Here is a 22699-nt window from a genome sequence, read left to right as displayed (position 1 = left end):
GTCTATGCACAGAGGGTACCATTTATTGACAAAATGCAAAATGCCAAAGAAATTGTTTTTGGATTTTGATGTTTTGAAATTTTTTTGTTCGTTTTTCACGACTTTATTTGACTTTTTAGGGATTTTTTTCAGGACATTATTTGATTTTTAGGGATTTTTTTCAGGACATTATGTGATCTTTAGGGATTTTTTTCAGGACATTATTTGAATGTTTTTGTAGTATTTCAGGACATTATTTGATTTTTTTGGATTTTTTCAGGACTTTATTTGACTTTTTAGGGATTTGTTTTAGGACATTATTTGATTTTTAGGGATTTTTTCAGGATATTATTTGATTTTTTTGGATTTTTTTCAGGACATTATTTGATTTTTAGAGATTTTTTCAGGACATTATTCAATTTTTTATGATTTTTTCAGGACATTATTCAATTTTTAGGGATCTTTATGATTTTGCCCCCAGTGTCTAGCAAGGCAAGGAATATGACAGGTGAATAAATAGGCTTTCTGAAATGTTGGTGGATAGAGTGAAGACAAAGGCCTTTTATCATGGAGACAATACAGATGCAATTTTCAATGGCTATTGTGTGATGGGACAAGAGACTGGATATGACAATGTAAAGCAAGAACATGGCATGAGGGACATGTCAAGAGGTTTTTGAAACTATGTTTAAATTTTGCGTCCTTATGTCAGATCAAGATCAAGGAATGAAAAAGAGTGTATGGATAGTGATAAGATATGGATAGGATTAGCAAGACCAAGAATGGATAAGGGACATGGACTGAAGGTCATGGTTGGCTAAGGGATAGTGGCAAAAAGTTGCAATAAGATAGGGAATATGGATGAAAGGTTATAATAAGCAAATGGATAAAGACCAAAAGCTATGATGGACTAAAAGTTGCAAACAAGATGCATGATGCTCATGAATATCCTCAGCCTTGTCAAGATCAAAGGTGGAAAAAGGGATATGTGCATGAGGGACAATAGGATATGAAGGGTAATGACAGGGTATGATAGGATAATGAAGGGCAATAGGATATGAAGGAGGAAACCTGCCCCCAAGTGTGGTGTGCAAGAAGTTCATAGATTACGCATGACACCTATTTGCTAGGTTTTCATCATGGTACTTGCCCAAGGTGCCTGTTTGCCAGGTTTTCACCAATGGACGAATTATTTTTGCTTTACTTTTTTTCTTCTTTTTCTTTTTTTTTCTCACTTTTTTTTTTTTTTTTTTTGTATTTTAACTTTTTCAATAGAAGATGGACACATGATAGGGGATGGAAGAAGGACTTAAACATCTTTTTGTTTGAATAGTAGCCTTGAAAAAAAAATGGACCATGACCTTTAAAAGTATGCTCAAAGACGTTGGTAGGATAAGGACATGGAAAAAGAGATGAAATTAAGGCAAGGATTTATGCAAAGGATTGGATCAAAGGGATCGAAGGATGGAAAATATGCATTGGATAATAGATAGGGTATTGGAAGAATTGTGCTTGAGTGGACAAAAATGTTGGCAAGATCGACATTGGCACACACCTTGAGGGGTGATGGACTAATGGAGGAAAAATGTATTTTGGATATTGAGATTTTGACGGAGGAATAGCTAGGGATTTGCAGACATAAGGACCCAAAATGGAAGAAGGAGGTGATGGCGGAACAAATTTGAGAGGTTTGGATGGAGGAATAGCAATTTTAGACGCCAATTTTGATGTTTCCTTAGGCTTTTGTGCTTCAAGGAGCCGCTTAGGGATCCACATGGTTTTTGATTTTTCATGTTTTTGTGGTTCCTTGGAGTGCATTACTTGCATAAGGGATTTAGGAACCGATATATATTTTGACTTTGCTTTATTTTTCTTAGTGAGCCTTTGTGGCCTTTTGGATATTTCTTTTTCTTTGTAGATCATATTATTCTCTGTTTTGACATGTTGATTATATCGGACATGTTGATCCTTGAATACATGTGGATTTTTAGACTTATGACTTTTATGCTTGGCATCCAAATTGTTTGGAGGGGGAAAGGAATGCATGGATGGATATGAATGAAATGGACTTATTTTGGATTGCTGAAATTTACTCAAGGATGTGTGCCTTTGCTGACCTTGCATAGAGGATGAAGGGATATAAGGACCTAAGATGGATGGAAGGTATGATGGGGAAGGGATATGTCTTGATTTTGAAGGGATGTTGGATTTAGTAGGGGTACCCACGTCTTGAGGAATTTTACTGAGGCCATGACCCTTAATATGTTCTTTAACATGAAGGGATTATTGCGTATGGAGGTCTACTCCTTTTCCTTTATGAATATCTTGACTTGTAGGATACTCTTTTCTTTGGGAAGAAGATGCGAGTCCATTATGAGGTGGATATGATATGAGAGAAATAATGAGATCTTGAAGTGGATCAGATTGGAACAAAGTGGAAGAACCCATTGTTAATGTTAGGGGTTCATGAACATCTTGTACTGACACGTTATAATCATGAGGGGGATTAGGATCATGAGGGGCATCAGGATCACGAGGGAGACTAGGATTGTGTAGTGGACATGGTTCAATGACAAGCTCTTCAAGAGATGGAATGGGAGAAATAATGGGATCATCAAAAGAAATGCGATCTTGGAGTGTATATGGAGCATTAAGACAAGGAGATGGAGGAACAAAAGGATCTTGTGGAGGATTTAAAGGAATAATTTGATCTTGACAAGGAGGAAGATCATTGGAATCCTCTTTAAAGGTGCTTTGCTCTTGACTTTTAATGGGATCATCAGAAAGGATGGAAGGAATATCTTGATCTTCCTTGGGAAGTGGAATGTCAATGGGATTTGAAAGGACATTGTTTTCATGAAATGGAACGGGATCGTTTGGGATTGGATGGACTGGGATATCTTGATCTTGCTCGGGGAATGGAGTGTCAATAGGACTTTGGATAGGATGGACAAGAATAGGGGAATCATCGCGAGTGTCTAGGAACATGGGGTCCTGGTCAACAATTGGATGGGATTATAAGTTGTTGGGATCTTGATTTTGATCTTTTTTAAGACATGTTTCTTCATGCTCTAAATTATCCTCTTGACAAGGGGTTGGACTTTGAATATGCACTGGGGATTTTGGCAAGGGATTAATGTTTTGGCATGAAGGAAATGCACTTTGAACATTTGTGATGGATTCTAGCAAGGAATCAATGCTTGAACATGAGGAAGAGGGACTTCAAATGGGGTCCTCTAAAATAGGTAATGGCAATAAAGTGCATGGTTGCATTGGGTCTTGTATTTTTGAAACATGACAAGGACGTGCATCATGAATTGGATTATCTTGGAAATCAATTATGGATAGCCCTTGGATAATTTCATCCTTGGGTGTATTATTTGATGAGGACAATATGAAAGGTTCTTGTGAAACTTCTAAAGGTGTAGGGATAGATGCCACTGGAGAGTCCATTTGTTTGTGGGGAGATGAGGCATTGCTAGACATAAGTGTATTATCTTGATCTTCCTCAAAGAACTCACTTGGTAATTTCCTTAAGATCCTTGCAATAAAGCCACCTTTCTTTCGAGGTTTTCACATAGTTGTATCTGGAATTTGAACTTGTTTGGAAAGGAGTTGGTTCTAGTCTGATGTCATGTTTTGATTTCGAACTAGATGTTGATCAAATTGGTTTGACATGTTAAAAATTTGGCTTTGCATGTGCTGCAAGTTTTGTTTTTGAATTTGTGGTTGTAGTTGTTGACATTGATATGTTGATTGAACTTGTTGATATATTCCACCATTGGTTGAATGATTTGTTGACATTGTATAGTTGGTTGGACATATTGTTGAAATTAGACCATTGGTTGTGTTGGTTGTATATGTTGGACCATTGGTTGTGTCTGTTGGAAATGTTGAACAACTAGTTGAACCGTTGGTTGTGATGGTTGAAAATGTGATTGATAGTAAACACCTTCTTGTTCTTGTTGTGGAGGCACATAATGTTGTTGTCTCTTTTCTTGAAATTGTTTCATCATCTCTATTTGCGAGAGCAGAGCTGGTATGTCTGATCGTTCAATAAGAGATCTTACATCAATTGGCTCAATTTTTTGATTTCGACCTGGAAATTTTTGAAACATTTTGGACATTTGTGATCTATTCTTCTTAATGTTTTTCACTTTTTGTTCCAAAATCTCCTTTTATTGAGCTAGTTTCTCCTCTAGGTTTTGTATTTGGACATTTACATCATCATGATAAGTTTGATCCAAGTTCTGAGACATGTAGAGATTGGATTGACATGATTGATTGCTCAATTGTGATGACATGGCTTCGTAAGAAGGTTGAGACCTCATTTCAACAAACATGTCACTATGAAATGCAACTAATGGGATTGACAAATGCAACCTAAAAGGATGACAATGCAACTTAATGTTTTTGTACCTTTTGATTTTTTGGAGACAAACTTTTGAAATGCAAAGCTAAAGACACAACCTTGGGAAATTGAAATGAAGTCAAGACCTTAAAGGACAAAGGACCAAATGACAATAGGATAAATTGACAATGTCTCACCTATATGCTTGGATAATAAGCTAGGTTTGACAAAAATGATATTAATGAAAGGACAAATTTTAGACAAGGTCAAGACTCCCTAACAACAACTTAGGGTATCATCCAAAGTTTTGATTTTTTAAGCTTGACAAACCAAATTTTTGAGACTAAATGCAAGAAGGAAATGATTATGACAATGACTTAGGATATGACATGAAAATGATGTAAGGATATGATATGACAAGATGAAGCCAAGACAAGATGACAATACAATGATAAGGATATGCGAAGACCAATGACCTGGAATATGCAAAATGCAACCTAGGCAAGACCTAATGGAAATCTATCTTGGATATGACAATGAAATGCAAACTTAGGGAAATGATTTTAAAACCTAAGTGCAAAATGAAGATGCTTGTAATGAAAAGGACTAAAATGAAAGGAGATGACAATATGCCCTAGGACCTAAGTTGGACTATGCAAAACCTAGCCTAAAGTGACATGAATTTTGAAACAAAGACATTCAATGTTTTGACAAGCCATGTTCGAATGTTGGATGAATAATTGGACAAATTTGGACCTTTGTTTGGATTGTGCTTTTGAATTTGAAGGTTATTGATTTTGAAAACCCAAGTTGACTATGAGCACTTTTGAAAGTTTGTTTTTGATTTAACCTTTGACAATCATGGAAGACAAAATGTTTGTTTGACTTTGACTCAAGACAATCGAGCACATTTACAAAAAATCCTATGGTTGGCAAGGGCAATATCTGTTGAATCCTCTAACCATAAAATACAACACTTAGTTGGATAGCTAGATGCTTGGTAGCACTGGCTCCCCTTTACAGTGCACTCACTTCTCGGGCATACCAAGCTTCGATTTCAAGGGGCATCACTTCCCAAGAACTTGCTATCTCTAACTAAGGAGTACATGAGAGGTGTCTTTAGCATGCACGTATCACAACACCTAAGCCAACAGATGGAAGGTTTTTGGCTTCTAAAAACAATAGATTCTAGTAAGGGCATCCGTTCGGGTGGGTATTGATTTGGTGAATAAATCATCGCAATACCATTCTAGCACCCGTTGTCTACAACTTTCGTTGCATCCATAGTTATTTAAAGTGGTTTGGAAGAGATTGGTTTTAGCCCGTCACCACTTTGGGTCGTTCCCTCTCACCAATGCCTGTGCGAAGTGCTAGGCAAGTTGGGAGGCAGGACCAATTCTAAGGGTTAAAACATGCAATCAAACTAAAAGCAAACAAAGCATGCATGGTGTTCATTAACCTTTAAGAAATTAAATGTGCAACTACTTTAAAAATCACATGCAAGATGTTTTTAATAAAAGTCTTTGACCGCGTCCTGCATAAGATTCGTTAGTAGTTGTATTTTTAGTCTTCGTCACATGTAACGCCAAGGTATTGCACAGAGAATTAGTACCAAAGAAAAATCAAAATGCAGAAAATAGAATGAAATTTATTTATTTTTAATTTTTAATTTTTATTTTTTCTTACACAGGCGCAAAACCCATCAAGATGCACCTGTGAACCTTACACAGGCGCAGAATGCCTCAACACAGGCGCAAAACCCACCCACACAGGCACAAAACCCACCCACACAAGCGCAAAAGTGTCTAGAAAGCTCTGAGTTGCCTTGTTTCTTGAGTTTTTCACTTGCAAACAGCTCAAAAGCACTCAAAACATGGTTAAGGGGTTATTTCACGTCGGGTTCACCAATTAATGTAGATAGGAATTTGGAACCATCAAAGTAATAGAAACATTAAACTAGCTCAATCACGAAAACTAAATTGCAATGATAAGAAATCCTAAAAAAATTCAATAGATATATGAAAACAAGACATTCAAATCAAATGCAAACCATTACAAACGTGAATATCTCCTCCATAATTCTCCATTGTCCTTCTTTCTCCTTCAAATTGCTTTGTTTGTGGATCTCACCTACAAATGCAAAGCTATAGCATGAAAGCAAGATGAAATGGCAGCGTAAGGATACTAGAAGCGTGATTGATTCTCTAAAAATGTCATTAGTTTGAAAATGTGATTAATTGATCCTTTGATTGAAGAAACTCATCCAATTTATAGACAAATTGGAGAGATGACAAGATTAGCATGAAGAGATTTGAAAGGAAATTTCAAATCAAGAATGACAAATATGACAAATTATGACAAATTGCTATGCAAGATGTTATGACAAAAATTTGAAATAGAAATAGAAATTAGGAGAATTTAGAAAATTAGGTTAGAAATGATGAATTGGAAATTAGAAAATTAGGTGAATTAATTAATAATTTTTCATTTATTAATTAATTCACAAAAAGAGGGGGAATTAATTAGCCAATTAAATAAATATTTAATTTTGACAAGAAGACTTAGGATAAATAAATAAATTATTTAACCTAGAGAGAAAATGACAATCAAGATTAAATGAATAAATCATAAAATCCTAGAAATAAGAGGACAAGGAATTAGGTCAAGAAAACAAGAAATTAATGTCGATTCGATCATGATTTTGATTGACAAAGGACCAATGCTAATAAATGATTGAGATTGATAAAGAGATCAAATTGATAGGCGCCAATTGACATGATTGAAGAGGACAAGGATCGATGATAAATCGATCGCAAAATTGACAAGATTGGTAAGGACAAGGATCGATGACGAATCGATCGCAAAATGACAAGATTGACAAGGACGAAGATCAATGACGAATTGATCGCAAGATGACAAGATTGACAAGAACGAGGATCGATGACGAATCGATCGCAAGATGACAAGATTGACAAGAGGACAAGGATCGATGACGAATTGATTGCAAGATGACAAGATTGACAAGAGGACAAAACCCTAATTCTATCATCGATTAGGATTGACGATGTCCAAAATGATGATAAATGAGCACGCACATTGATGCGATAGGATAAGATCAACCAAAATCATGACTGAAGATTATTATCGACAAGACCAAATTTGAAAGCGAGACAAATGAAGAATGCAGAAGAAAGACTCGATGCTCGCAAATGATAAAGACCAAGTGCGCAACATAGAAGAAATGTTAATGCGACGCAAAAACCCTAAAATAAGGCAATGCGCCAATGTTAAAGTATGACTCTGCAAGCGTTGACCATTTTTAGATGTCTACAATTTTTATTAGGATCAATGTGCTATTCACAAAGCTCCATATCCTAAGGTGCAATAAAAGTTTTTTTTTTTTTTTTAAATGGCTAATTTGTATCTTGAAGAATCATAAAAAGAGGAAAACATGATACCTTGTGAGGGTGAGCATATATATAACTATTTAATTATTCTATGTGAATATAAAAATATTATTGTAAAGAGGCATTCATGAGGTGGTTACATAGTGGACTTGTGAAAGCATCTTCTATTATTAAGTGTGTCAGATGTAATTTATTGCTTCATGGAGGAGTGTATGAGAGTTAAATGCCTAATTGAGTAGAAGAAGTCAAATATTATAGTTTATGGGTCATTTTATATTATTAGATGGCTCCACACATGTGATCATTATGAGAATTCATACTATTGTATTTTGAGAACATGTTTGAACAGTCCAAGGGATTATTATTTAAAGGCCTTTTTAAGCCAATATATTGGAGGCATGAGATAGAGAATGTAATGGAATATATTTAACAAGGTTATTCTACTAATTTTGCATAAGAGGAGCAAGATTGTTTTCCTTGTTAAAATATTTCATGGACAACAATGATTTATTAGGTAATACATTGAGTTGTACTGCTTTGAAGAATAAATATTTGTCAAAAATATTTTCTCATGGTATAATAATGTCTTTTACCTTCTTTTTCTTTTTTCTTTTTTCTTTTTTTTATTTATTTATTTTATTTTTTATTTTTTATTACTTCTATATTTTTTTTCCCATTCATTATTCTTTTAGTGTGATTTACATGTTAGAATGGTCTTCAAGTTTCTTTATATTTGTTTTCTATACTATTATACTTAAAGGGTTAATGTTGGAATACCTATATGCTTAGTAATTGAGCTTTATTTAAAGTTTAATTGCTAGTGGGTTTGCAGGAACTCTCCCTAACATTTACTACTTGAGATAGATTATTCTATGTTTTGTATGTACTTGCATATGGTTAAAATGTAGTTATATTTTTTGACATGTTCTTGCATGTTATTAAAGATTATGGATCCATGGTGATTTAGTTTTGGGTATTCCTCACTCAATCTCTTAGCCTTTCAAGTTATTGAGAATTTATTAGAAGCAGTTAGTTCTTTTTTTATCCTTGTATGAGTGGTATTTTATAGTGAACCTAGTTTGTTATTCCAAGAAATAGTATTGCCTAAAAATTAGTATAATTGTAACTGGGTTCAATGCAACCAATGTTGGGCCTTGAAAGCTTAAGGTGGATGATCTTGGATTTGGTAATGTGTTCATGTTTCATGGTTGAGACCTAGAACATTTTTTTAGAAGTATTGGACTACCCTTGGTTATATTCTTTATGATTTGATCAATTGTAGTAGAGGAGTGTTCATGGTGGGTGCTTGGTTTTTATTCCCAATTACATGAAAAATAACTATATTAACTATATTAATTGTCATGAAGAGTAATTACATTGGGCTTGCGGGTTCAATACATAGATATGTGGAAGTATTATATGATTAGTCCTAGTTGCATGTAGTTTTTAGAATTGATCTTTTGATCAACCAAATTTCCTAGAAAATTGATCTTTTGATCAGCCCTAATCATTATTAGTAGTTATAATTTTATGCTTCCAATTCAAGTTATTTGAATCTATAGATTTTACAAATTTCCATTTTGCAATTTTTATTTATTCTTATCTATGATATTAGATTATTTTTTGTTTACATAGTTGAAATTTTCAAAATTTAGGTTTTCAAATATTTAAATGGAATCAAATTTATATGTTTGTCTTTACATGTTTTATATGTTAATTAAAATTTAGATATTAGTAGATCTCTAGAGATTTTTGTTCAAGCTTATCTAGATGGAAATAAATGTATATTTTCATGTAAAATTCATGCATTATTTGAGGAGGATGGTTGTAATCTTCTTTGTCCATAAGTATTTATGTTTGTTCAAGAATTATTATGGTTTTTTCGTGTTGGGTTTTTGAACTATGATTACATTGTTGTGAATTTGTCCTAACTTGGACATAGATTTCATTTTATCCTAAGTCATAGAAAATGTACATATTACTTCTAGTCTATATTTTGTATGTTACTAATGTGATGTTGAATATATGTGTTGCATTTTTTGAGATCTATGGAATTTTAAATTTCTCTTAGTTTTAGTTAAAGAAATAGCCATGCTTTTTTTTTTTGGTTACTTTTGAGATATCATAATTATGTTTGTCTTATGGGTAGTTTAAACTTGCATATTACATGAAGAGCTTAGGACCATATTTTAAGTTTTCTATTAATTGTAGGGTTTTTGCAGTTGGATATTTTATTCATCGTGAATCATTGGTATATTTATTATATTCAATCATAAAGATGGTTTCTTGGAGTGCTTAGGATAGTTGTACTTTAGTACCTGTAATTTTTTATTATGGTGTCATAAGAATATTTTTATCATACTTTAGTGGGAGCTTTGTGTACTTACACATTCAATATTATCTTCTTAGTTGGGAATTATGGTTTTAATTTACCTCTAGGGAGCTCGTGGTGTTACTATTAAGATATTTGATTGCGTTAAGGTAGGGTATGTTTATTCCTTTTGTGTAATTAGGTATCAATTTTAGTAGGATATTTGTAAATGATGTGGGGCTTTCACCTTGTGATGGATATTAGTATCATGACAAGAAATTCTTAGGTCTTGGATCATGGAAGAAGTGATAATTATTTGATTGTTTTGTATTCTACTATTAGACAATTTCTATCTTGGTTTTTACGAGGATTTCAATAGTCTAAGCCATGTATAGCTCTTTGAGATTTTAGTTTAGTTGTCGTAAATAATCATGTCATGCTAATTTCATTTATTCTATATTGATGCATTGTGAGATTTGGTACTAGTTTTTGATAATTTTCTAGATGAGTGATATGCTTTTTTTTCTTGTGATTTTTTTGTTATTGTAAAGATGTATTCAGAGAGATTTATTGGCATGAGTTGTGAACCTATTTTAGATAGTTAGGCTGAGGCTAAATCTATAGATTTTAGAGATTTTGTCTCGGAAAGATGAGTCTCTTCACCTAGTTTTAGTTAAAATACTAAGGAAGCTACATCTTGAGCTAGACATGATTTTATAATGCACCTATTAAGGAGATTTTGATTCCTTGGTTAAAAAATATTATACCAACTCTTGGTCTACTGTTAGCAATAAATATGAATGATATAGACTGGATTTATGTTCCCAAAGGATTTTTGCAAGTTGTAGTCTTTAACCTCGGAGGTGGTCCTATTGAGGTGATCAATTAGATGAGATTCAGATCTTATCTAACTACTTAATCAAAAGGAAATAGCCTACATAGTATTAGGGAAGTAAGGTAGACTATTTATATTAATATCTCAAGAATCCATATACATTCCTTGTTACTCCTTTATCAAGTATATGCTCCATCTATTTCATTTTACTTAGCTCCTTATTCCTAGTCACCTAGTGACTATCTAACCCACCTTATACTTATATCCACCTTTAGGGTCACAACCATTTGATAGAAGTTTTATAATCTATTCTGTAATTACTATCAATGGATTAGATACTTAACACTCCAAACTGATGTCTATGGCCTATTTCTTGGTCAACATTATCCCCTCAAAAATATCCTTGAATTGTCCTCGAGTCAACTAGACTGATTTTGTAGTAATTTGTCTTGATAGATGACCTACAAGGTTTGAATCTAGTCATCTCATTGTTTCATTGATGTCTACAACTTATTAATATGAATGTGGAGGTTGAGAAGTTATGTCTCTGCTTTGATCAAAGATGTCAATATCTACAAGTTATCCTAGAAAGTATGTGCATCATTTACTATCCTAGTAATGCGGGTGATCCACATGTTAATAAAATTATAGAGTTGTCAGAATCTCCATATCCCTTACTCCACTTTCTCTTGCTACTACTAGTGTTCTTCATGGCATCATATTCTTGGTAGTTGTTGGATATCTTCCATCTTATCCTGAATAGGTTTAAGCATATTGGACCATTGTACATATAAAGGTAAATCTCATTCATCTTTGTGAAAGTTAGTTTAGTGAGCACTAGTTGGGTGTCCATAGTGATTTGTATTAAAGCACACCATTTCTTGACCTGATCCTCCTTATTCTTATTGAACTCCTTCCACACATTTTTCTAGGTACTATCCTTCTAAACTCTAGGATCTTGAAGTAGTTCATTAATCAATAGCCTGAGATACTTTAGAGTAGGATGAGAGGAGTCTCCTTTTATTTGGGGGAATTGGTTAGAACTGCATGTCCTTGATTATCTAATCCACCTTAGGTGTGATTTCCTCATGCTCCTTAAGAACCCCTTCTTAAGCTTTCTATTGCAATATGTCCCCAAACTATTTTTTTTGTATTGGTGTAATCCTCCAATATCTACTTTGTCTTTTACAACTAAAATCTTGAATATTTCAAATGAAGTATTAAATACTTGTTTTTTACATGTGAATATTTGTTTGATCTATTCTATTGTGGATGTATCACTAGATGATGTTCCTAATGTTCCATTATGAAACAATAGAGAAGGAGGAGGGGTTATGAGAGAATTTCAACTTTTGTGTGTTTATCTTCCTTTCACAACTCCTTGTAGGCCTTAGTGGTTTCATTTGTGATTGTCGTGTGTGTGAAGTAGGGTACCTGTAGTTGCAACACAAACACTCAATAGATCATTACAAGCATGGTTAGAAAATTGAAATCAAACGAAAGATAAACCATGACAAAGCGACCTATCGCCTCCTAAGAGATGTGAATAAGAATTTGCTTTCAGAGCTAGATGAGCAATCCCAGTGATTTTACTACACCTAAGTGGAGGATTTAAAAGGATACTATATGCAAGCTAGATGAGATTGATTATGCTAGATTGATCCAAGAGGATAATTAAGCTAATTATATGCATGATTAAGCTATGATGATGATGTAATTAAGCTAGAATAGAGATTAATTAAGCTACATGATTCAACAATTATGGTATAAAATGATCAAATTGTGCTACATCTAAGATGCAAATGCCTATAATAAAAATTCTTAAATGATATGCTAAAATGGATATACCTATAGTAACAATGCCTAAAATGATCTGAGATGGGATCCTTTATGATCCAAAATGGGGGATATTTATAGGATTTCCAAGGCCAGGGGTGAGGTGGCAGGAATCAATGGTCAAGATTGAGTCTAGAGATATCAAGGGTGAAATTGGAGGAGGTTGCAGAAGAGGTTGGAGGGAGGGACACTTGTCATCTCTGTGGTGACAAGTATCAAGGAGCCTTTCTCATAAGAGGGAAAGTGTCCAAGGGAGGAGACATGTGGCATAAGTGCCATGTGTCTCAAGGGGAGAATATCCACCCCATAGGAGGTTAGGATGTGCAAGATAGGATAGGGTTAGTTAAACCCAGGGTTAGTTAGAAGGTGGTTAAGTTAGGTGGTTAAAAGTTAGGAGGCATGTGGGTAATTTAAATTTAAAAATTCAAATAATAGGAAAATGCTAATTAACTTTCAACAACTCATAAATTGATTTGTTTTAATTAATTAGGGGATTAGAAGGAATAAATTAAATGGGGGCATGATTAATTAATTCATATTAATTAATCAAAGGGGACTATTGAAATGAACCTATTAAATAAATCCTTAGATTTATTAATAAGCAGGTGAATGAGGGAATTTAATCAAATTGCTAGTGAATTCAATTAAATTGGGAAGGGGAATTAATTAAATAATTGCTTATTTAATTAATTATCTTTAGACCATTTCTAGGTGTATACAGTGATCTCCACTTGTTCTTTTTGTATTTTCTCTGGTTTATCCAACATCAACTTGTCCAATCTCTGCTTTTTCCAGAGTTTGGTGTATAATTTCTATTTCATCTTCTATATTTGTGGTGGAGTCAACCCTAGAGCTATTTTGTCAAAGGATTTTTTTTTCAAATTCTCTTCTTATTTCTAGTCTTTGGGTATCCTATGTGTAATTATTTTTGCTAGAGTTCCAAGAAGACTTTTGATGAAATATTCAACAATGTAGATTTTAGATATCATGTATCAGATGAGGGCACACTCTATGGTATTCTCATTAATGATTGGAATATGGTTATATTGAAGAAGAGTTTTTGTTAAAATTTATGGGATTAAATAAGGTCTAGAAAAAAATATCTTCATTGAGGAGAGAAGGTTGTGGGGTGGGAGGAATAGATGTGGGGATGTACCCTTTAGTTGTTGAGGCTTCTTCTTCTTCACTCGATGATAATGATGACGAATATGGTGGGGGTTTATTTTCCTTATTCCTTTTTGGCTTATTTTTTCCAAATTCATTCTTAGTAGGGCCTCCTCCTTCTCCATTGGTGTGACCTTAACCAATGTAGTTTCTAACTTCCTTCTTACTGACTAGGTTCCCTCTATTTTGATAGTTGTTGATTATACTCCTAGAGTTTGTAGTCTTCTAGATCTCCTCCGATTAGTTGGATTAAGTTATTTTCCTTGTGCTACGGGATCCTCTTTCTTCTTCTTCTTTTCTTCTCTTGGTGTCATTTTATCTTGAGCTAGGGAGTCAAAATTTTGTTTCATAGTCTTATTCTAAGGGTCATTTGGATGCTTGGGAAGCTGCAGAAGGCTATGTCCATATGTGTCTACTTCAACATCTAATATTTTGTATGGGAGGGGTAAAATCCATGAAGTACAAGGTTATAGGGCATCCATTAGTATCAAATTTATCTACATAAAATACTACACTATCAATATATTTATGTACAATCTAGTGGGATAGCTAGTGTTTGTATTGCATTTTCTTTTGAAAAATCTTAAAATAACTGCAAAAACTTGGATTTATGCACATGGGAGGTTTGGGAATGCCCTAACATAATCTAAATTCGATCTTTTTTTTTTTGTTTTAGATACTCTTTTTATTTCCAAATTGGGGTAGCTATCTAAGAAAATAAAATGTGAGGCAAATTAACAAACTCCAATATTGAAATGGGTTATTTGTCCTTTTTATTTGGTATGTATTGTCGAGTACTTCCTATCTAAAATCACAAAGATTGAAATATTTTCCCTCCTTTATCATTTGGTAGGTTGTGTGCACTACAACTATTGTGGCCATGCCTTCCTTGTTTATAAAGTACACCTAGTAGGTAACTACCTTGGTATCATAGAGAACCCCTTTGTCAGTGATGCTACTAATTTTCAAGATCCATTCATTGAATTTAGCTATGGTAAGCTTCTCCACCTATGTATTATTTATATCTTTCTTAGGTGTTATGGATCCTACTCCAATCAACTCGGTGATCTCTTTAATGAAATCTTTAATGATCTAGTGAGGCTTATCTTGGTATAGGAAATTGTTGTGCAGACTGCTTAGAACCACACCGACCTATTCATGTTCTTGGTTAAATTCTAGGAAATATTTAAAGACATCTAGATTCTTCTTTGTAACCCTTGCATACTCTGCTTTGTATTCATTATTTCTCTTTAGGAATTATCCTCGGATTATTTCAAAGCTGGTGTGTTTAACTTCTTTCAGTGGTCCATGTATGTATTTTTAGATATCTTCTATATAGATCATGACTCCCAACATCTTTGAGAAAGCTCCACCTAGGTTTGTTTGAAGGGATTTGTTAGGGAATTCAGTGAGAAAAGGGAAAATCTTAGTAGAGGCATTGTTTAAGGTGGAGGTACTTGGTGAAGCCATTGTGAGGTGCAATTAGGATTTTAGAGCTGGTCACTTAGGGTTTGGATGGACAAGATATATAGATTAAGGGTACCAATTCGCTATTTCAAAGAATATTGGAGTCTATAAATGTAAGTTAAATATCTAAAGTAGTCTTGGAATGCTTATACACGTGTTGTTGGCAATCATGTTAAGTTTTCTAGCCATTAACTCTTTTTTGCTACCAATTTTTTCTCGTTACTCAATACATGTAGCCTTTTCCAAATGTTATCACCTACCATCTACTTGCATTTAATGTACAATATGGTTACAATATGTTACAAAAGAATGAAATATTCTTTTTGTCTTATTTTCCTATACCCCGTCAAACCTTTCTAGGGTTTTGTACCATAATTTCATATAAAGTTTCTCATGTTGGTCTTTGACTATTGTTGACTGTCTTATATATTTTGATGTATAGATGGTTGGTCATATCGAATTTCCATGGTTTAGTATGGTGGTTCTTATTTAATATTCTTTTGAATCTATGTATAGTTCTACTTTAGTTTTATTGGTGCCAAAGAACAATTTCATAAATATTGAAAACTTTAGAGAGATTGAAATATTTTCCCTCCTTTATCATCTAGTAGGCTTTATGCATTACAACTAGTATGGTCATGCCTTCCTAGTTTGTGAATTACACCTTGTAGGTAATTAACTTGGTATCATAGAGGACTCATTTAGTGATTCTACTAATGTTCAAGTTCTATCCATTGAATTTAGATTTGGTAAGCTTCTCCAACTATGTATTGTTTATGCATTTCTTAGGTGCTTAGGCTCCAACTCCAATCAGCCCAATGATCTCCTTAATAATTTCTTTAATAAATTGTTGTATAGATCACTCTAAACTAGATGAACCCAATCAAATTCTTGGTTAAAGCTTGGGAAATCATTAAAGACATCAAGCGTCTTCTTTGCAACACTTGCATACTTCCAATGGTGCATGTTTGTATTTTTAGATATCTTCTATATAGATCACATGTCCTGACACCTTTGAGAAAGCTCCACCTAGGCTTGTTTGAAGGGATTTATTAGGAAATTTATTGAGAAAAGGGAAAATGTTAGCATAGACATTGATTAAGGTGCGGATAGCTGATGAAGCCATTGTGAGTGGATGCATCTAAGATTTTAGAGATGGACGCTTAGGGATTAGATGCACAACGTATATACCTTAAGAGAACCAATTATCTATTACATATAGTATTGGAGCTTAGAAATGCAAGTGAAATCGCTAAAGTAGTAATGGAATACTTAAATATAACTATTGTTGGATTCTATCCATTATCTCTTTTCTGCTACCAATTTTTGCACATTAGCCAGTACATCTATACTTTTCCAAATGTTATCACCTACCATCTACTTACATTTAATGTATACTATGGTTACAATATTTTACAAAAGTGATTTTTTTTTGTTTTATTTTCCTATGCCCCATTGAACCTTTCTAGGATTTTGTGCCATAATATTCTACAATGTTCCTCATGCTGTTCTTTGACTATTTTTGAATTTATTATATGTTTTGATGTATATATGTTTGGTGATTTGGACTTTCCATGGTCTAGTATGGTGGTGCTTAGCCATTCTTCTTTTGAATCTATGTATAGTTCTACTTTGGTTTGATTGGTGTCAAAGAACAAATTCACAGAGATCACATCTCCTGACACCTTTGAGAAATCTCCACCTAGATCTCTTTGAAGGGATTTGTTAGGAAATTCGGTAAGGAAAGGAGAAATATTAGCAAAGGAATCGATTAAGGTGGGGGTAGCTGGTGAAGCCATTATGAATGAATACAGCTAGGATTTTAGAGTTGGTCACATAGGGTTTGGATGGATGAGCTATAGAACTTAAGAGAACCAATTAGCTATTGCACAAAGCATTGGAGCTTAGAAATGCAATTGAAATGGCTAAACTAATCATGGAATGCTTATATAAGTGTTGTTGGGAATAATGTTAAGTTTTCTAGCCATTATTTATGTTCTGCTATTGAGTTTTGTATTTTAACGAGTACATCTAGCCTTTTCTAGATGTTATCACCTACTATCTACTTTCATTTAATTTACACTATGGTTACAATATGTTACAAAAGAATCAAATATTGTTTTTGTCTTATTTTCCTATACCTTGTGAAACCTTTCTAGGGCTTCATGCCATAATATCCTACAATATTCCTCATGTTATTATTTGACTATTGTTGACTTTCTTATATATTTTGATATATAGATGGTTGGTCATTTGGAATTTCCATTTTATAGTATGGTGGTGCTTTGTCGGTATTCTTTTGAATCTATGTATAGTTCTACTTTAGTTTGAGTGGTGTCAAAGAACAACTTCACAAAGATTGAAATCTTCATAGAGATTAAAATATTTTCCTTGCTTTATCATAGTGTAGCATCATAAATTGTGACCTAGACAATTTACACCTCACGTTTATGCCCCTAATTTAGCGCATCTCTCCCTCATCTCCTATCTAGTTTTGTTCAGTGCCTTAACTCTAGTTTTTGTGCCACATACACCTACCAAATCACTCTCTAGATAGGTGTCCTCCTCTCTGAGCCAAAATTTTGGTCCCTAATTGAGGAGGACCAGACTCTAGCAACTTGGTCCCCCTCAATGGCTCCCATTTTTCAAGAGAGGGAGGAGACCTTTCGCTTTGGTGGGAAATGAATTTGTTGGCTCTATGTGACCATGGGAGGTTGGCCTAATCAGTAAATTGACCTAGATCCTCATATATAAAGGCATTTGATCAACTTAATTTCGTCCAATCATCTTAAGCATTTGACCTAAAGAATTCAAGCATTGAAGTGTTCATCATAGAGCATTTCTAGGGATATTTAAGACTACATTTCCTTCATTCAAATATTGTAGAGAAAATTAAAGCATCCATATGCCAAAATGTATGTGTGATTAGGGTTTTGTCATGTTCATACCAATTCATACAAAATATATGATTACATTCAAGAATCAAAGCATCATTATCAGTCATTGCGGATCTGAGGTATATCTTTCCATTATTTTTTTAAGTATTTGCAATATTTCATTTAAGGTTAATTACTAAACCGGGGGTTGACTTAGGCAAAACCCTATTCCCAACCCATTTCCCTTCTCTAGTGTGTGTAAGAACAAGTACAGAGTTGCGATCTTCAAAATTGGCTTTATTTATAGTGACAAATCAATTCTCAATTAGAGTGCAAAAAGTGTGGAGGACCAGAGCGACCACCATCCCAGTACCAATAAATTAGGAGCTTCTTCTAGGAACAGGTGTGAACCCTCTTACAATCTTGAGATCTAGGTTTGTGGCTCGATCCAATGATTGTAGCTCACTATTTGTGCATAACTACTTCAATTTTATCCCATTAGCCCTAATTTCAACATATTCAATAAAGCAATTCAACTCAAGGGAAAGAAGAGGCACACTTAAAGCCATTGAATTTGGTTAACATTTAGACCTCTTAGGTTTAGATCTATCAAATTCCTATCTTTCACCAATGTATTGGTCCCCAAGCAAAAATAGTGGTTTCCTCCTTTCATGGAGGAAAACCTATTTTTTCACCAATACACATAGAGGACCCCTTTGTCAATGATGCTACTAATGTTCAAACTCCAACTATTGAATTTAGCTTTGATAAGGTTCTCCACCTATGTATTGTTTATAATTTTCTTAGGTGTTAGGGATCCTACTACAATCAACCTGGTGATCTCTTGAATGAATTATTTGATGATCTAGTAAGGCTTATCTAGGTATAGGAAATCATTGTGTAGACTTCTAAATACCAAATGGACCCACTCATGTTCATGGTTAAATTATGAGAAATCCTTAAAGAGATCAAGCTTCTTCTTTGCAACCATTGCATTCTTTTCTTTGTATTCATTATTGTTGGTATTTTGGATATGTTGATATGGTTTTGTCATTTATGTCAACACTTGTCAACCTTATCAAAACTTGGAGATCTTTGGTTATGTTCACCGGCAAGTCATTGACTTATGCACAGTCACCGGTATTTGGTTCACCGGTACTTGGAATGACTTGGAGACTACTTGGTTATGTCGAAGACATTATTTGATCACCTAGTTTTGGTGATTTGGTTATTGGTCTATTCGGGTTTGTATATTTGTTGTTACCGGAAAATAGATCCAGGTTATGCACCGACAAGCATATCTATTCTAGATCAGCATGACACGTTATGGAGATGATTTGTTATTATTGTAAATGCATTGAGCCAACATGATGCATCGCTTATTGATTCATTTGTAATTGATTTTATTGTCATATTCTTAGTGATCCGACCTATTCAATTGGTCTTAGCTTATGGTATAAATGTGTAGCGTCCTAAAATTGTGACACTTGCAATTTTGACCGCATTTGGGTCTTCACGATGGCGGCGCAACACCGAACCTGAATGGAGACCCCGAAACTTGTTCATGACACCAAAAACTGCATTTTTCAGCACCCTGGCCTGATCCTCCTTGCACCCCGTTGTCCCTGGAGGTGGGACCATGGCGCCCAGTGCCCTAGTCCTTCAGGACTAGGGCACCCAGCGCCCTGGTCCCCCAGGACCATGGCGCCCAACGCCCTGGTCCCTGGCCCTATTTTGGGCCCAGTCTCTTTTGGGGCTTCGGGTCTTTAAGTTTGCAAGTTGGAAAATAATATTTCCTGGTCGGCCTAAGGTCGGGAAAATCAGTCTTTCAACCCTAATTGACAAGTATAAAAATTGCATTTTCTCTCCCATTTTGGGGGAAGAAAGGACATATGTGTACAAGACATGGAAATGATATTCAAACATTCAAGCATTCAAGCATTCAAGCATTCAAGCATTCTTTCAAGCAATTGATCATTTTAAGTCTCCATTCAAGGCTAAGTGTTGCATTCAAGACAAGGATTCAACCATTGAAGAGGAGATCACATACAACATACAACATACTACATACATTACACCTTCACATGTAAGAATACAAACATTCTTACAACAAGGTATCAGTACTTGTTTACATTACAAACATTTACATTTACAGCATTCTCATTTCTTGGTTAATTCCAAAATCAGGGTTTAACCTAAAGGCAAACCCCTCATCCCTAACCCCCCAATCGTCCTCTCTTTTTTGTGTGTAGGTTGCAGGTACGCGGCTGTAATTGAAGATTTGGAATCCTTGTGCAGAGACGAACAGATCCCCCTTCGTTTTGCGGATTTTTCGGAGGACCGTGTGCACGCCGGGCGCCATCGTCCCATCAACTTTCGCTCAAATTTGCAGAACAGCACTGTCTCGACATTTTACTACTAATTCCAGGTCCGCAGCTTCATCTCATATCCCTATCTCTGTTTATAAGCGAATCTTTCCTACTTTACATGCATTCCTAGTTCAATCATTCTTTCCACATTTCTTTACAAAAGAGGGTATCCTTGCTATCTTAACCCTTGAAACTCATATAGAATCCAATCTTGCATTGCGTGGGATTGGAGCTTGTGGGTTTCAACCCCTCTTTTGAATGTAAAGTCTCTCCTAAGTGAAAACCATCAACCCTAGTGACTCCCCCTTCTCTCTCCTTGGAGTTGGGGAGGGGAGAACAACTAGGGTTCGATTTTTCCGCTTTACATTTTTTTGAACCCGACGTGAACATCCTCATTCTGATTATTCATGGTTAGATCTGAAAATTTTGCTTTCCTAATTACATTTCCATGTTTGATCTTTTGCAAATTTTAGAGGCTAATTGCATAAAAACCCTAAAATTTTCTTTTAAGTAATTAAACTTGTGAAATGTTTAATTGCTAATGCTTGTTTCAGATCTACCCTTCTATTGTAAATTATCAATTCATATTTGTGCTTTAATTCTGAAAATTAAGTGGTTAAATGTCAAAACCCTAATTTTTAGAACCTTCTTGATTCAACCTTTGACTAATAATTTCACTGATCAAAACACTTCCAAATCGGCTGTAACTTTGGATTCCGCAATAAAATCACAATATCTTTCATCCCTGAAAATTTGGAAAAAAGTTGCGAGGACCGTGTGCACCCCGAGCGCCATCGTCCCCAACATTTTTTCCGAAATTTCGGGAGCTAGATCTTACTATATTTTTCTGCTAAAATCCAGAATTTTGGTTGATTTTATCAATTTTAACACTTTCAAAATTAAAGTCAAAGTTGGTCTAGCGATTGCTTGGATTGAGGCTTCTAATCATTCAAAAAATTGTTGAAATTGAAATTTGTATCAAAATTGTGTTTCTTACAGTCCTAAATCTGAAAAGTGTGTTAGCATTCATTCGAAATTTCAGTGTTTTATTCAAATTTTTACAGTTTGTGACTTTTGAAATTAAGTGTTTAATTGCAACAACCTTGATTTCCACTTTCAAATTTGAATTTTGCATGAAATCGAGTCAACTTTTAATTTTCAAAACTTGCATTGCTTTTAATATTCCCTCTAAAATCATAAAATTCAAAATTTCAGTTTCCCTCTCTTTTTCAAAATTCAAATTTTACATTTTTCAACAATCTTGGTAGGGTTCAATTTTGAGATTGCAACTTTAATTTGGCCTATCTACAGATCGTAAAATCACTCAATTTTTTCAGATTAGCTTTAAAATCATCATAACTTTCATCCCTGAAAATTTTGAAAAAAGTTGCGAGGACCGTGTGCAGTCCGTTCGCCACGGTCCCAGACATTTTTTCCAAAATTTTGGGAGATTGTCCTGATTGCATTTAATAGCTTAAATCTAGGAGATTGGCTGATTTTATTGAAATTTGCTACCTCTAAAATTCAAAATCTTCTCTCTCTCTTTAGTGCATGAGTTTTACAACAATAAGTCCTACTTACACTATTCCCGTTAGACGAAGCCTTAGAATTAAGTCTTTCCAAGGTTTAATTACTGAGATGGAACCTAATTTGAATGGCCTTTTTAACGAGGACACGGGTAATTCCTCTAATCCTCCTAATGATGAAGAAGCTCTCCATGAGGTTTCTAAAGAACAACTTTCAAAATTGGATAACCAATTTGATGATTTTCGACAATGGATGTCTCAAGAATACCCCGATAGTCAAGCTCTTTCATTAATTGAGGGTCTAAAACGTATGGTTCAAAGTGATAAGAATGGAATTGATATTTTGCGTGGTATTGTACACATTGTGGATTCAAATGTGATGCCTATGAAGAGTTGTGCCAAAACTTTGGGTTATACACAACCTCCTACTCAAGTTAATCATTCTATTCCTTTGACAACTTCTATTGCTAGTATACCTACTTTTACATCAAACATAATGACTACTTCAATACAAGACATTCCTCCTATGATCACTAATCATGGGGGCAATCCTTCTTCTTCAATCAACCCTCTTCCTT

This window comes from Cryptomeria japonica, chromosome 7 (genome assembly GCF_030272615.1).
Source record: "Cryptomeria japonica chromosome 7, Sugi_1.0, whole genome shotgun sequence".
Classification (NCBI taxonomy): Eukaryota; Viridiplantae; Streptophyta; class Pinopsida; order Cupressales; family Cupressaceae; genus Cryptomeria; species Cryptomeria japonica.
The sequence above is the reverse complement of the archived record's forward strand: the minus strand, read 5'-3'. Positions refer to the sequence as shown.